Raw genomic sequence first — 13,603 nt, 5'->3', positions numbered from 1 at the left:
AACCCAGGGCTTGCTGTAGCTGCATTTAAAGCCAACACAGCGTCACTACTGGCATTGAGCAGGAGCAGGACACAGAATCATGCAGAGTAGGAATGTAAATATTTGCTACATGTACACCCACAGACACAGCACATGCAATAAATACCCACTCAGCACATCATTCGCTATGTGCCAGATCAGAGACATCATTATTGATGCAGCAGGTTTTCAGAAAGACACAACAGGGTGTGTACTTAATTTGGCAATAAGAGCACACCTAAGTGGCCCTGGCATTTTCGGCTGGGTATTAGACCACTGCCACCCACATGCGCTGCTATTTTATCTCACACTGTTGTGTCAGCAGTAACAGAAAGGAAACCAAAGGCTGATACTTGTTTATTAAGATGGAAAAACTCCACTGCAAGGTGCTCTTTGCAAGCAGGACTTCTGTAGGCCAATCCTTGGATTATGCCACCCACTACACTTTCTAACAAGGCTGTTAGGGCTCTTGATCTTAACAGCACCTATGCCTAACCATAGGGATGATTCATTCTACCACAGTCAACAGATGTGTCATAGCTCCCGAAAGGAGGCAATATCGACAGGAAGGATTCTGCTGAGCTCCATGCTCACTTGGAAGGTGGCTGTCATCAAACAGGATAAAATACTAAGCTCGTCATGGCACTTTGCAGAGATTCAACTCACTTTGTTGCCTCTGCCTGCGTCAGCCCACCTCTGAAGGCAGATGATCTGTCCCAGTCCTGGTGGACTTGTGCAAACACTCATGAAATCTATGAGATCTAAATACACTGTCGAGGGAATACACCAGTTTCCAAAATATTCCAAGGAAGGAAACTTCAGCAGAGAGATTAAGTTATTGTGCATTTTAGCATAAGTAATTTATGCAGATTTGAAAATACCACTTCACAAAGTCCCCCTCAAAAAGTTATGACAATGGCTGGGCTAAAACACTGCCAAACAGCCCAAACTGTCCAAGAGTCAGAAAATAAACAGGCCATTTTCAGCACACCAGGAGGTCAAGATGGGGATGCCAGGAAATTCTCCATTGGGACCAGCCTTATTTGTGGATGATGTGGAAGAGTGTTGCTCTTCCCTAGTCTGTGAGGGACATAAAGCAAAACCAGATGAAAGGGTGGTGCAGGCAGAGGAGAAACCCTGCCAACCTCCTGCCAGGTAACAAGGGTGGAAAAGAAACAACTGGAGTATTCAGACACACAGCTAGATTTCAAAACTAACAGTGAAGGCAAGAAAATGGGATTAATTCTTCCTCTATTAAAACCACCTGTAAGAAAGACTTGAGGACTTCACACCATATGGGAATGTCACAGCCTTCCAGAAATTTGGGGACAAGGACAACCAGGAACAAAAGAACATTTTAGAGGAAATTGCTTTCTATTAACTCATAATTACATAATGCAAAATTAACTCACAAAGGCCAACAGCTTAATTGGATTTCCAAGCAGGGAAGACAGTTGCACAGTGAATAAAAACCTTCCATGGCTCCGTTAAATGTGGTGTTTCAAATACAGTATATACATTCTTCTGATGGCCAGCAAAAACATATCCATTATCTTCAAAAGCTACAACTGAGGGGATTTTAACCATTACCACTTCATTGCTGACCAGTGCCAAACTACCCTGGTGACCCTATGGGATGGTTCCATTCTGGGCACCTCCTCACGCTTCCAGCCACACAGCTGAATCCTAGTTAATGCTGTGAATATGTCTGGATATTTTGCTGGCATAAGATATAAAGGCTTCCAGCCATCCTGACCTTCTTCTCACATTTCGATTAACTGGAATAAATATTTAATTAGAAAGGCAAAGAGTTGAACCTCTTGTCCACCCAGTGTTGCCTCTGTAGTCATTGCCCTTTGATGTACAAGGAAAGGGCTTGTAGGACTTTCTTCGACCATGTGCAGCCTTTCATTTCTCTTGAAATCGTGGCAAGGTCAGGCTCTGTTTTGGGGTTTGTTCCTCAGAAACGGTGCAGTGAACCCTGCACAAAGTGACTCCCACTCATCTTGGGCTGAGGAGAGGAAGAGAAACTTGCTTTGCCCTCCACAGCCAACAGGAGCTTGGGCACTTTGTTTCCAGGTCCCCATGAAAACCATAGGGCTGGAAAAGCTGTCCCTGCTGTCCCACACTTGCCTGCATGCTGCTGGCTCCTGCAGCAACTGCCTGTCTGAGTGTTTGCTGTGATGAGCCAGCCCCAGGAAGAGCTCCTGATCACGGCCACTGCACAGCTCCATGGTACAGTACCAGGCAGGACCATGCTCTGGATGTTTCCCCCTTGTGCAGAGCATTGATGTGGTGCAGACATGAGCCAGGTAACATTGACACACTGCATGTTGAGCTGCACATGGGTGACTGCACCGGGTGAGAGAGGTGCTTGTTCTGGCCATGCTCCCTTTCCCCTCCCCATAACCTGCAGTTCAACAGAGCACTCAAATACCTGCTTTAAAGTCACCGGCTTCAGCAGGGCTTAGGCATGTCCTGAATCGAGGCTTAGGAAGCAGCTCAGCCTGTGAGAGTGATCTGCTAGAACCATCAGCGCCACTCTTTAGGGTTCCCTTTCCTCTTGGCTTAATTACATCCTGCTCTTGGCACTGGCACCATTTGTGCCGTGTGCTCTTATTTTTCCCCAAAGGAGCATTTGCACCTTTACTACATTTATTTTATTTTATTCTGAGGAAATCCTAATGATTTCCTTTCATGCTTGATTTTGTTCCTGTTTGCAGTGGGACTCCTGCTGTCACTCTATAAATATCTGACTCTGGAGTCTTTGCAGAAGCAAGCACGACTGAGAGCAGGGAAGGTGAAGTCAAGCTATAGAGACCTTTACCAGCTCTAAAAACTGCTGCTGCTCTTGCTGCTGCAACTGATTTATACCTCATCTGGAGAACAACAGTTCAGAGCCCAGAACCGTTGCCTCCAGTGATTTATTTGGCTGTGCTGGAGTTTGATGACGTGCTGTATAATGTTTTCTTGCATGGAAGTGCCATTCTGAGGGAGGTTTAATTGCTTTAAATGTAGATGGTGATGAGAACGCCTTGGTAAAAGCTATTTGCATACATTTTCTCGAATGCCAAATGTGTAACTTCCTTCACATTCGGGAAGTCTGAGGCTGCTTCCCTGCATTACTCAGCTTTGCTGGGTGCCTCTGAAACATTAACAACCAGGAATTCCACAGCACGGAGCAGAGCAGAGAGGGAAACGCAGGGCCAGTTGGTTTGAATGTCGAATTACTTGTAACAGCAAAACCAGCACGACTCTGAATATGGGGTTGCAAACTATAAACACAGACTGCCCCAGGCCCTAGCATTCAGGGCTCTACAGCCGACACTGCTTGCACAAGTTCAGGGTGAAGCAAGGGCAAGGGCTTGGCACTGCTTGTTCTCAGGGTACTGGCTTGACTCGCTGAGCAGAAGAAAGTAAATGAGCAATTCTGATGGTGTCAAAGAGCTGAGCTGCCATCAAGGGCAAGGCACAGACCTGCGCGACGCAGCACCGCACCACTGCTCATGCAACAGCTTCACATCCAGAGACTGTGCAAAATGCCCACAGAGCCATACCCCTGATGACCTGCACGCAAGGCCAGGAGGTGCCATGCACAAATCCCTTGTCCTTTCTCTACAGGATTCCAGGGCAAAGTATCTCCCGAGTGGCCTCGGTGGGTTTACAAAGCATCAGTCACAACAAACTGGTCTAAACAGACCTTTATTCCACCACGTACCTCACTCTACAGCGCAGTTCACTTTTGTAATTACTTAATGAAGCATCAGCTGTGGATATAAGCACATGGGAGTGAAATAGGTGTTGATTCAATGCCCTCAGTTCAAGGCATCCTAAGGCACCTGGAAGCAACATTTCGGAACTGCAGCCGTCCCACTAGGTGTGCTTGCTGCCTGCCTGCATTTCCCCAGACACAAGCTCTTTTTCAGCCTCAATGTTGTACCTGGAGAGCAGAGCAGAGCTATTTACAGCAGGCCGGGATCTGCAGGCTGGTTGGCAGTGCTGTACGGCAGCCCTAGCTGTGCTGCCACACAGAGCAAAAATCAGGAAGAAGAACAGCCCTTTTCTGTCCATCACACAATGAATCGTGCTGCAAGACCAACACCTTCTGGAAGCATCAGGTTTGTTGTGGAGGTGCTGTGCAGCTGCATACCCATGTGTGATGGATCAGCACCTTTTGAGTGCAATGGATTTGCTGAATGGGTACAAAATCATCTGCCCGGGAAAGCCACAAAGAAAGGCACCAGCCCTGGTCCCACACATAGGACAGCAATGGTTCTGTTTGCCCACAGGGATAGACGGCACTCATGTCAGGGTGCACCTGGAAAGAGGCAGAGCCTTTTCTGATGGACACAACTTTTCTGTTGTGATGGAACTGTCTGTGCCAACCTGGACACTGCAGGAATGGTGGAAACTACAGCAAAGCAGAACACAAGCATCTAAACTGGAACTTAATCAAGGCACCAGGGCTCATACACACTTGTTACGAACAACCCGAGTGACTACATGACGCAACTGCAGCCAGAAATACTCCAATTCAAAGCCAGACTGAATTTTGCAAGAGCAAAAGAGGAAGTGATATTTTCTTTATATCTTGCAGTTATAACGGCATAATTCTGTGGAATCTTGTGTCAGCCACACATCCTGCCTTCCTGAGACACAAGCCATGGAGGTCATGACAGGGTTTTATAGATGATACTAGTAGCCTGTGATACTGAGGTGGCCAGACACAATGACCTGCTAGCCCTAACTGCTCTGTGTCCCCAAACAGCCACCACCTCATGATTCACAGGGAAGAGAGGTACTCCCTGCACTACCAGCATGATGGCTGGTTTCAGCCAGGTTCAAAGAGTTTCTCATCTTATGCAACCCCCATTAGTTGTTTCCAACAGCTGACTGCAGCTAGCAGGCGTGTTTGCTAAGAACAGTGCCTAGTTACAGCAACAAAGCAGGCTCAGCTTTGCCACGGGCATATTTTCCTCAGATAAATCAAGAGAAAACCTAAAATTTACAGCATGCAGCTCATTGTACACAACCTGGATTTAAGCTATCTCATTTGCAAGGGTATTTTCAACTAAACAAGCAGCTTTTTGTTAACATTTTCACTGGCACTGCACGTTTATGGTTTAGAAGAGCACTGATCACTTTGAATTAGACATCCCAGTCGAGGCTCTGAGCCCATGCAACCATGTTCATGGCTATGTCCCTGAAATTAATTGCAGTATCAGCCAAAGTTATCAGCCAAAGGCCTGATCCTCAGGCTTTCCTTCCCTTTCAAAGCAGGGAGAAGGTGGATTACAGCTTCGTCTCACCCCACAGCCAGGGAGACACATGGGCAGCAACACCATGTTGCTGCCCACCACAGCAATAGGCAATAAGCAAGGCACCCAAGTCAGTCTGTGTGCCATGCTGGATGGATGTGGCAAAGGGAAGGAGCTGCTGGATCCATCAGAAGAATCACTGCAGGGTAAAAAGGAGGTTGCCGGAGCTGATCTCTTCTTGGAAAGAGAGGAGGAGCCAAGGAGAATGGCCTTGCCAAGGAAAGAAAGAATTCCCTTGCCCTTGGCTCTTGTTCTTTTTCCACCAGGCTCTCCTCCTCCAGTGCTGCTGGACTGGGTCTGTCTGGGGCAGACTGGGGTTTCTTCAGAGGCACTGATCAGGGTTTGGACTGCTGACTAAACCAGTGTTGATAACACCTCAGAGTTTTACCTCCTGCTGAGGGGGCTGGCACAGCATCAAGGCCTTTTCTTTTTCCCACTTGGCCCTCGCAACAAGGAGGCTGGGGGGCACACAGCTAGGACAGATATGACCCCCAGTGACCAAAGGGATATTCCATGCCATAGGATGTTGTGCTTCAGCAATAAAAGCTCAGGGACAAGAGAAGGATAGGGGGATGTTCAAGGTTATGGCATTTATCTTCCCAAGTAACCCCTATGTGCTTCCCTAACAACAGCCAAACACCTGCCTGCTGACGGGAAGCAGTGAGTGAATTCCTCATTTTGCTTTGCTTGCTTGTGCAGCTTTATTCACTTATTCAATTGTCTTTACCCTAACACACTAGTTTTTCTTGCTTTTACCCTTCCAATTCTCTCCCTCATCCCACTGGGGGGAAGCAAGCAACTGGGTGGGTGCTTCCCTGCCCACCACAGTCAGATAAGATGAATGGAAGGAAACCTTTCTGTTTCTTTTGTTATATACCCTCTCCTTCCTATGAGATAGTTACCAATTTTGCTAGTGTTAAATCTTGTTATTGTTGCTTTAAACCTGTACTTGTTCCCTTACCTGTGCTCCAGGCCAAGACCAGCAAGACAGCCATGGGAAGGAAAGATATGGGGCCTGCATGTTGTGTGTCAGAAGTGATTTGTGGAGTAGGTGTGAACAGGAGCTGTGTTTTATCAAGAAAGCAATTGCTGTCCTGACCAGGGAATTACAGAGATAACAGAAGCTGCACAACATTCTTCTAGGGAGACACTTCAGAGGAATGCCCATAAACCCCACCATCAGCTGCCTCTGATGGAAAGGAGACATGAGAGAAAGTGTGGTCTACTAACCACAGCAGAAGTCAGCATATTCAGACTATTATTTTGCTCTCTGTGGTCACTTTGCTGGATACTGAACTGGGTATCTTCATCATTTCAGCTGGGAAACTTCTTTCATCCTGTCTATTACCCATGGGCAGGGTAATGGAGTCTACCAAAATATCCAGGTCCTATCCCTTGGATTCCCATCAATCTGCTAAACAACACTGGGCAGAGATCTCCATCCTTCTGGCTGCATGAGGGCTACTGAGCAGAAAGAGGCTAGGGCCTGGGAAGACCCAGATGGGCGGAAATCTGTGTGCACACTCTCACCAAATCACACTTTGAAGCATCTCACCACAGTTGCCTCCCCACATACCTGCTGCTGTGCCATACCATCCCATTACTGGCAAAGGGCAGAGAAGACTGGCATCCTTCTTGGAAGGGCCTGCATTGCCTCCTGCAAGGGCTGGCAGGTTTTAGAGGCAGCTCAAGAGCAGGCTGCTCGTGTAAGCATGAGGTGACAAGTCCTGGGAGTGCCCAGCAGCTCCAGGCTACCACCTTGAGCGAGAAATGCAGTTGTTTGTACAGCTGCTCTTTTCTGCCATTGCCACTTGCTTGTAGACATGTCACAGCAGATGCTTCTCACCAGTACAACGGAGACTTGAACTCATTTGGGGCTGGTACCAGTAACTAATCCAGCAAACAAAACGCTGTTTATCAGAGTTGTCACAAAGATTTGTGAATTCCCTCTGACACAAGGGCTCTCGGGACAGTCTGTAATAAGGAAGGAGGAAGAACTTTTCATTTATATGCCAACAAGAATGTGGTCCAGAGAATACCTAAACACTGCACTTAACAAAAAGGTATTCAGCATTAAAAACAGCCCCTGGCAGAAGGGCTGGCAGTGAAAGACTGCTGTGGGAAGGAGGAAAGCAGGGCACAGCAAAGCCAAGCTTCCTGCAGCTGGTATTTGGGTTTCACCTCCCAGGTGATGGATGGCTTCTGTCCGGGAAGCAGCTGCTGCTGGCCACCAAGGGCAAAGGCAGACACAACACTCATGGTCCAGACCCAGCACATGGACCTGTGTCCAGGGAAGCTGATGGCAGCCAGGTTGGGGACAGAAAAGGTGGCTCTGCTCACAGCCCAGTGCAAACAGGGGACTGGCTGCCAGGGAAGCTGCAGGTACTGTAAGTTTCCATGATTTCAATATACTGAAGGGTAGCTGGAGAGGCTATCAGGAGCAGGACTGCATCTGCTTGCCCTGTTCTTTGTCTCTCAAGATATGTGCGTACAGCCTCTGCTGGCTTTCTGTGGGAGAACAGGTGGGGGTGTTGTCATTTTAAACTCTAATTCCAGCCTGACCATAATTGATTTTTCCATTCTTGGTTATTTTGTTTGTTTTTCTTAATTTACCAATGATGTGCATCTTCTTTCCCTGTCATCCCCTCTATACACACACACATGCAACCTGCCATCAAATTCTGGCATGGGTACACATGCACCAAATATACAGACACACTGCAGACATCACACCTGTAGCAGGGTACAGGAGGCTGAAACTTGCAATGCTTGTTTGAAATTAAGCATCAAATAGCCCTTTAAGAAGAAACTAGACTGGCTTGAGGAAGACATTCAGGAAGACATGGAAAAGGGCAGTATTTTGTCATAACTGCCATCTCTCACCTTATTTTCTGAGCATGCAGAAGTGTTTGGAGGCCACTGCTGGAAAGAAGACCCAAGGCCTGCAGGACCTGGTGGCCTGATACAGTGGGGCTGCATCCCTGTGCCTGGCAAGTAGACACAACTATGAAGCTGCATCATACTGGGCTCCAGCCCATGGTGTGATCAGCCCATATGGCTGGTTGCCTGCAGTGGCCAGAAAGGTCAGAAAAGTCAGTGGTGTGAGAGCTGTCTGTCCCAGTAAACAAAGAGAAGCCTGTTTACTGGGAGATTAGGGGCAAAAAATGGGAGCAGATTTCCCCAGTCATTGCATGTCTGGAGAGAAAAGTGTTGGTCAGAGGGCAGAGTAAGGGACCCTGTGAGATGGGGGGACCCAGCTCAGCCACTGACTTGCTCTCCGCTTCAGGGCTGTTTCTTCAGCCTCTCTGTGTCTCAGTTTAGGCATTTGTAAAATAGCAACTGCCTCCTGCCAAAGCCTGTCACTAAACATAACCCATTCATGCTGGGAGTCACGTCTTGAGACAGAAGGCCCATCACACACTGCTGTGAAAGCGGACTTGGATGAGTCACAGCACACAAGCACAGCACCAGCTCTGAAATACATGAAATGCAAGAATTCTCAGTCCAAAAAAAAAATTACTGTTTAAAAGCAAAACCAAGGGAGGACAATTCCTCCATGTCCTGTCTCTGGGACAGCACATCCTGGCCTCACTTGACATTGTTTGAACCATTCTCTGGGCAGAAACCATCTCTGGGGAAGCTGACAAGCTCTGTGGATAGGGACTGTCCTCTGCAGCACGATTGCTGGTGCATGGCAAAGCACAAGCCAGCATGAACAAGCATCTGGTGCTAAAAATGTGGACATGAGGTTGGGTCAGGAGGGCTGCATTTCCCTGAAGGGCTGGAGAAGTCAGCCACTGCTTCTCAACAAGGTGCTCCTCTCCCCATCCCCACGTCCAAGGCAAGGAAGCAGTTGAGATTCCCCAGTCCGTGTATTCAGCACTGCCAGCCTGTGGCATGACAGTGTCCTTGGGAACATTCCCTCCCAGTGCCCTTTGCATCCCTGTCCCCAAAGGCTCATCCCATTTGTTTGCATGATGGATCACAACCTTTGGTGACTGGCTACAGCAGTACATCCTGCTGGGCACTGATCGCAGCCATGTGATGTGCTTCCCTCTGTCACTGATTCCTCCTGGATAAACTCCAGATTTAGCATGTCAAAACAAGACAAAACATGAAATTAAAAGCAAACAAACCAAGCACCCAATCATTTCAAATAACAAATACCAAAGCACAGACATTATCTGCTGAAAACTGGCATTTGCCTCTCTACATATTTGTTCGTATTTATACATGTAAGCACATGCATGTGCATGTGCACAGGCATATGCTTACTGCATATATCTAGAGAGGAAAAGAATAAGATGCTACATATACTAAGAAATGTTAAGAAGATATAAACCCAAATCTAAATAGTGAAGAGTTTAAAACATTTCAGCATTTCATCAGTCAGCTTGAGAGGTTCATCCCCATCTGCCCCAAACCAAATTACACAGCTGACTTTCCCTACCTTCTTAAGCGGCATGCTTAACCTTCATCTGTACAACAAATAAGTGTCCTGAGTTTGACAACAAAAAACATTCACCCTCTCTTTTAAAGTACCATCAGTCCTCTCTTTCTCAGTCTCACACAGGAAAATCGAGAGAAGGGAGTAGGAGATCCTTTTGCACACAGGTTGCTTTCAGGCAGTTCACATCCCAGCTGCCAACATCTTCAGGAACTGTGATGGGACCAACCCTGGGGGATGATCGGGTCCCCAAAAGGAACGCCTTTTGTAAGCAGTAAGGGCCCTGTTGGCACTTTGGTGCTGTAGCCATAGGCATTTCCTCACATGCAGCCTGCAGATACTGATGTTTTAAGGCCACTGCTGGTTTTGGTATTGATAATACTGCTGATTTTATCATATGGCTTTAAAACCCTAGGTTCATCTTGTTGTTTGGCCTATACCACGTTCCAGGCCAGAATCCAGAATCTGGCTTCAGGTGAGCTTAGAGACGAATCCCTCTCCATATTCCTGAACCCCAGGAAATACTTTATCTTTACTATAAATGCCAAGCTGTGAAGGCGATCAGTGTAGGACAGCTCTACAGTAAATCTAGGTGAAGAACTTCCACCTTTCCTACATATAGCAGCCTCCTTCCACTGTTTAACTACACCAGGTTAGTGTAGTCCTATGCTGCAGGAAGAAATTCAGTGCTCTCTCTTTGAGAAATACTTGAATCAAGGGTGGCTTCAACTTGCCAGAGATCACCATGTCTGTAGATAACCTAAAAGGCTAACCCAAATCTCTGCTAGGCCAAAGACTACCAGAACTGCTAAACCAACTCCCTAGAATAAATCTGGTGTGTCCTCACCCTTTAAAGCTCACAGCCTTCATTTATAAGAGAGAACAAACACCTGTACCTGTAAATCAGTGCCTTCCCCTGAGTTTCCAGTTACAGCTGGTCACTTACTCATCTGTGCCTGCCCTCAGTGTCCCACATAGCTATCTATTTAGGCTGCTCTGTATAATTTAAGAATTAAATCTAAACACTATGTTACCTACAGCCACATCATCTTAGATGAGCTTAAACAACTATGAAATTCCTGGGATCTATTAAAAGCAACATTCAGCACACGCATTAACCAGCAGATGCTCAGTAGCTGTGCATCAGGAAACCACAAGTGAAAAGCAGGCTTAGAGACCTCCTGCCAAAATTATTACTTTCTATTGTAACCAAGTCCTTGAAAAACCATTTGTACAGCGATGCTAGACCGGTGCTTGGTTCTGTAGTTTTCTCAGTGGCAGCAAGTCTCACTTACTCCTTCTCACTAGCAACAACAGATCAAGCAAGCAGTGGTATTTCCTGCTGATGAGTCAGAGATGAGAGATGAAAATCACCACCTCTTCATCCAGAACACTTTAGACATTATAATTTGATATCACCTGTGGTTACTTCACCCATAGGGCGCTCCTCAGAGGGATGACACTTAATTTCAGTGGAAATGTGACATTTCCCAGTAGCTGACCCACTGCACCTCCTCCTACCTGGAGCTTTCTGTTCTTACACAGTTGTTTGACCCAGCAGCACTTCATGCCTCCAGGAGCTTTGATGCTCCTCCCGCTAACGGGGTCCCTAGGATCCTCACCCCTCTTCTACCTTTTCCCTTTTTCTTTTTTTCCTTCAGATTCTGGCTTTTGTGAGGCTCAGTCCCAGGTTTGTGCTTCTCCAGGTTCCCAGGCCCCTACTTTTCTGACTCAACCCTCCTTCCTTCCATGTCCTTCCTGTACCCTTCCCATGGTCCCCAACACCCATCTGCTTCGGCCAGAGCCAGCAGGCACAGTGAGGAGAAGGTCAGCTCACATCCTGAAGAATTGCATCTGCAGTCATCCCTTTCCTGCATCAATCTCTCATGATTAAAAGCACATGACAGCTACAAGGCCAGTGAAACAAAACAACTGTGGAGTTTCCTGATCATTGATCATGCCAGATGAAAGATTTAAGGAACAAAAACAAGCAAAAAGAAACAAGGCCAAGGCCAAAACCAAAAAAACCCCAAAACTAAACAAAAGCACAGAAAAAGCAAACCAGCTAAAATTCCTGCCCTTCCTTCTTAGGCCAGATGACCTGTTCACGCCAAGCAAAACTCAAGTGACTGGGAAAGATGGGTTTAAGTTTTCCTTTGTTCTACACCAGCCTGGTACAGAACTGAACATTGCTCTTGTAGCAACTGCATGAGCTCATTGCAGCAGGGACTTCATCAATGTCCTTTCACTGACAGATGCTGCTGAAACAACTCTCCATCTTCCACCATTTGCTGACTTGCTTTTAAGAAGCTTTGCCTTTGCAGATGGATGCAGCTACTCCTTTTAAGAGCAGCACAGTCACAGCTATAAGATAGGGAAAGAGAGGGCTACAGGGACAAAGAGCCTCCTGTAAGAGGCACCCTCCTGCACAACAGGGAGAAGGTTCTTCACCCTGAGAGTGGTGCAGCAAGGGGACAGGTATCCCAGAGCAGCTGGGACTTAGAGAGCTTTAGAACTGCTCTGGATGAGGCCCTGAGCAACCTCTAACTTTGAAGCTGGCCCTGCTTTGAGCAGGAGGTTGGACCAGAGCTCTCTAGACGTGTCTATCAGTGATTTCTTCTCTGATTTGTAGGTGGTCAGGAGGACTGGGCTGACCAGAGCTTCTTCCTGTCCTGTGACTCAGAACACGAGCACTACTGCTGAAAGCAAGATGCACATGGTCCCCACTGTCCTTTTCTGTCACACTCTCACCTCAATGCCTTTCAGTTTAATTTCTTGCATTTTCACTGTGCTTCTCAGAAAAACAAACCAGCAAAAGTTACCATGAGCTAAAACCATGCAAATTTGTGTCAGACTGCTTTTTTTTAGATAAATTCTCAAGGGAAACACTGACAACTCAACTTGCAGCAACCAGCAGCTTCCAGCCATCTAGTTACCTGCACCAGTCTGCTCGTACTGAAGCGGCTTTCCATACCCTCTGGTGCTTTCGGACAGAGCACATATGGAGCACTTTGCAAGCCCTGAAAATGGCCAAGACTTGGCAGACTTCGAATTGGAATTTTTGCACAAAAAAGGAAGCCAGCATTCACAAGATTTCCTGTCTTCCATCACCGTAAGTACAACACATTCTGGATCAAGCCTCATTATTTATGGATGGAGTGTTGTTCGCAATCTTCACTTCAGAGCACCATGAAAACTGAGATCAAAGAGCAGAAGAGCCTGAACTTCTGATGTGTTGGAGGCCACCAGTCCCCCCCAGTTTTCAAACAGAGTGAGGTGCACATCACTTCTGGAAATCAGCCTGCATCATGCTGCAAAGCACCACTCTCATTTTCCGCTGGCCCCAGCAAGTTTTAAGTGCACCACATCACATGTGCCTAAGCTGAAGTCGTGCCCTCTAAACTGTCCCACACACTACTGAGATGGGCAGAACAAGTTAAAGCAGATGGGGATCAGGAAACTGCAGTGTCGGAAATCAGCCAGTGTGGAAAAAACCCACTTTGGTTCTAACTGTAGTGAGACTAAGTAGGTCACCACAAAACCACATCAGAAGATGAGCGCAAGGAGGAGGTGTGGGTTCAGTCTCACTACGAGAAACCAGATGTCCTCCAGCTCTGCCCCACCTGTGACACAGAAACGGCTGCTGGCCAAAAATCACTGGTTCTTAAACCTCAGACATGCTCATACCTGCTTGAACAGCTCTCACTTTTACTCAAACAGCTCTCATGAATACATGTCAGCATTTGTGTGCCATAAATTCGCAGTTTCATTTGGATTAAAGTGCACAGTTGATATTCTAAAGGTCCTTCAAGACGACCTG

The sequence above is a fragment of the Melopsittacus undulatus genome, chromosome 10, assembly GCF_012275295.1.
Source record: "Melopsittacus undulatus isolate bMelUnd1 chromosome 10, bMelUnd1.mat.Z, whole genome shotgun sequence".
Classification (NCBI taxonomy): Eukaryota; Metazoa; Chordata; class Aves; order Psittaciformes; family Psittaculidae; genus Melopsittacus; species Melopsittacus undulatus.
The sequence above is the reverse complement of the archived record's forward strand: the minus strand, read 5'-3'. Positions refer to the sequence as shown.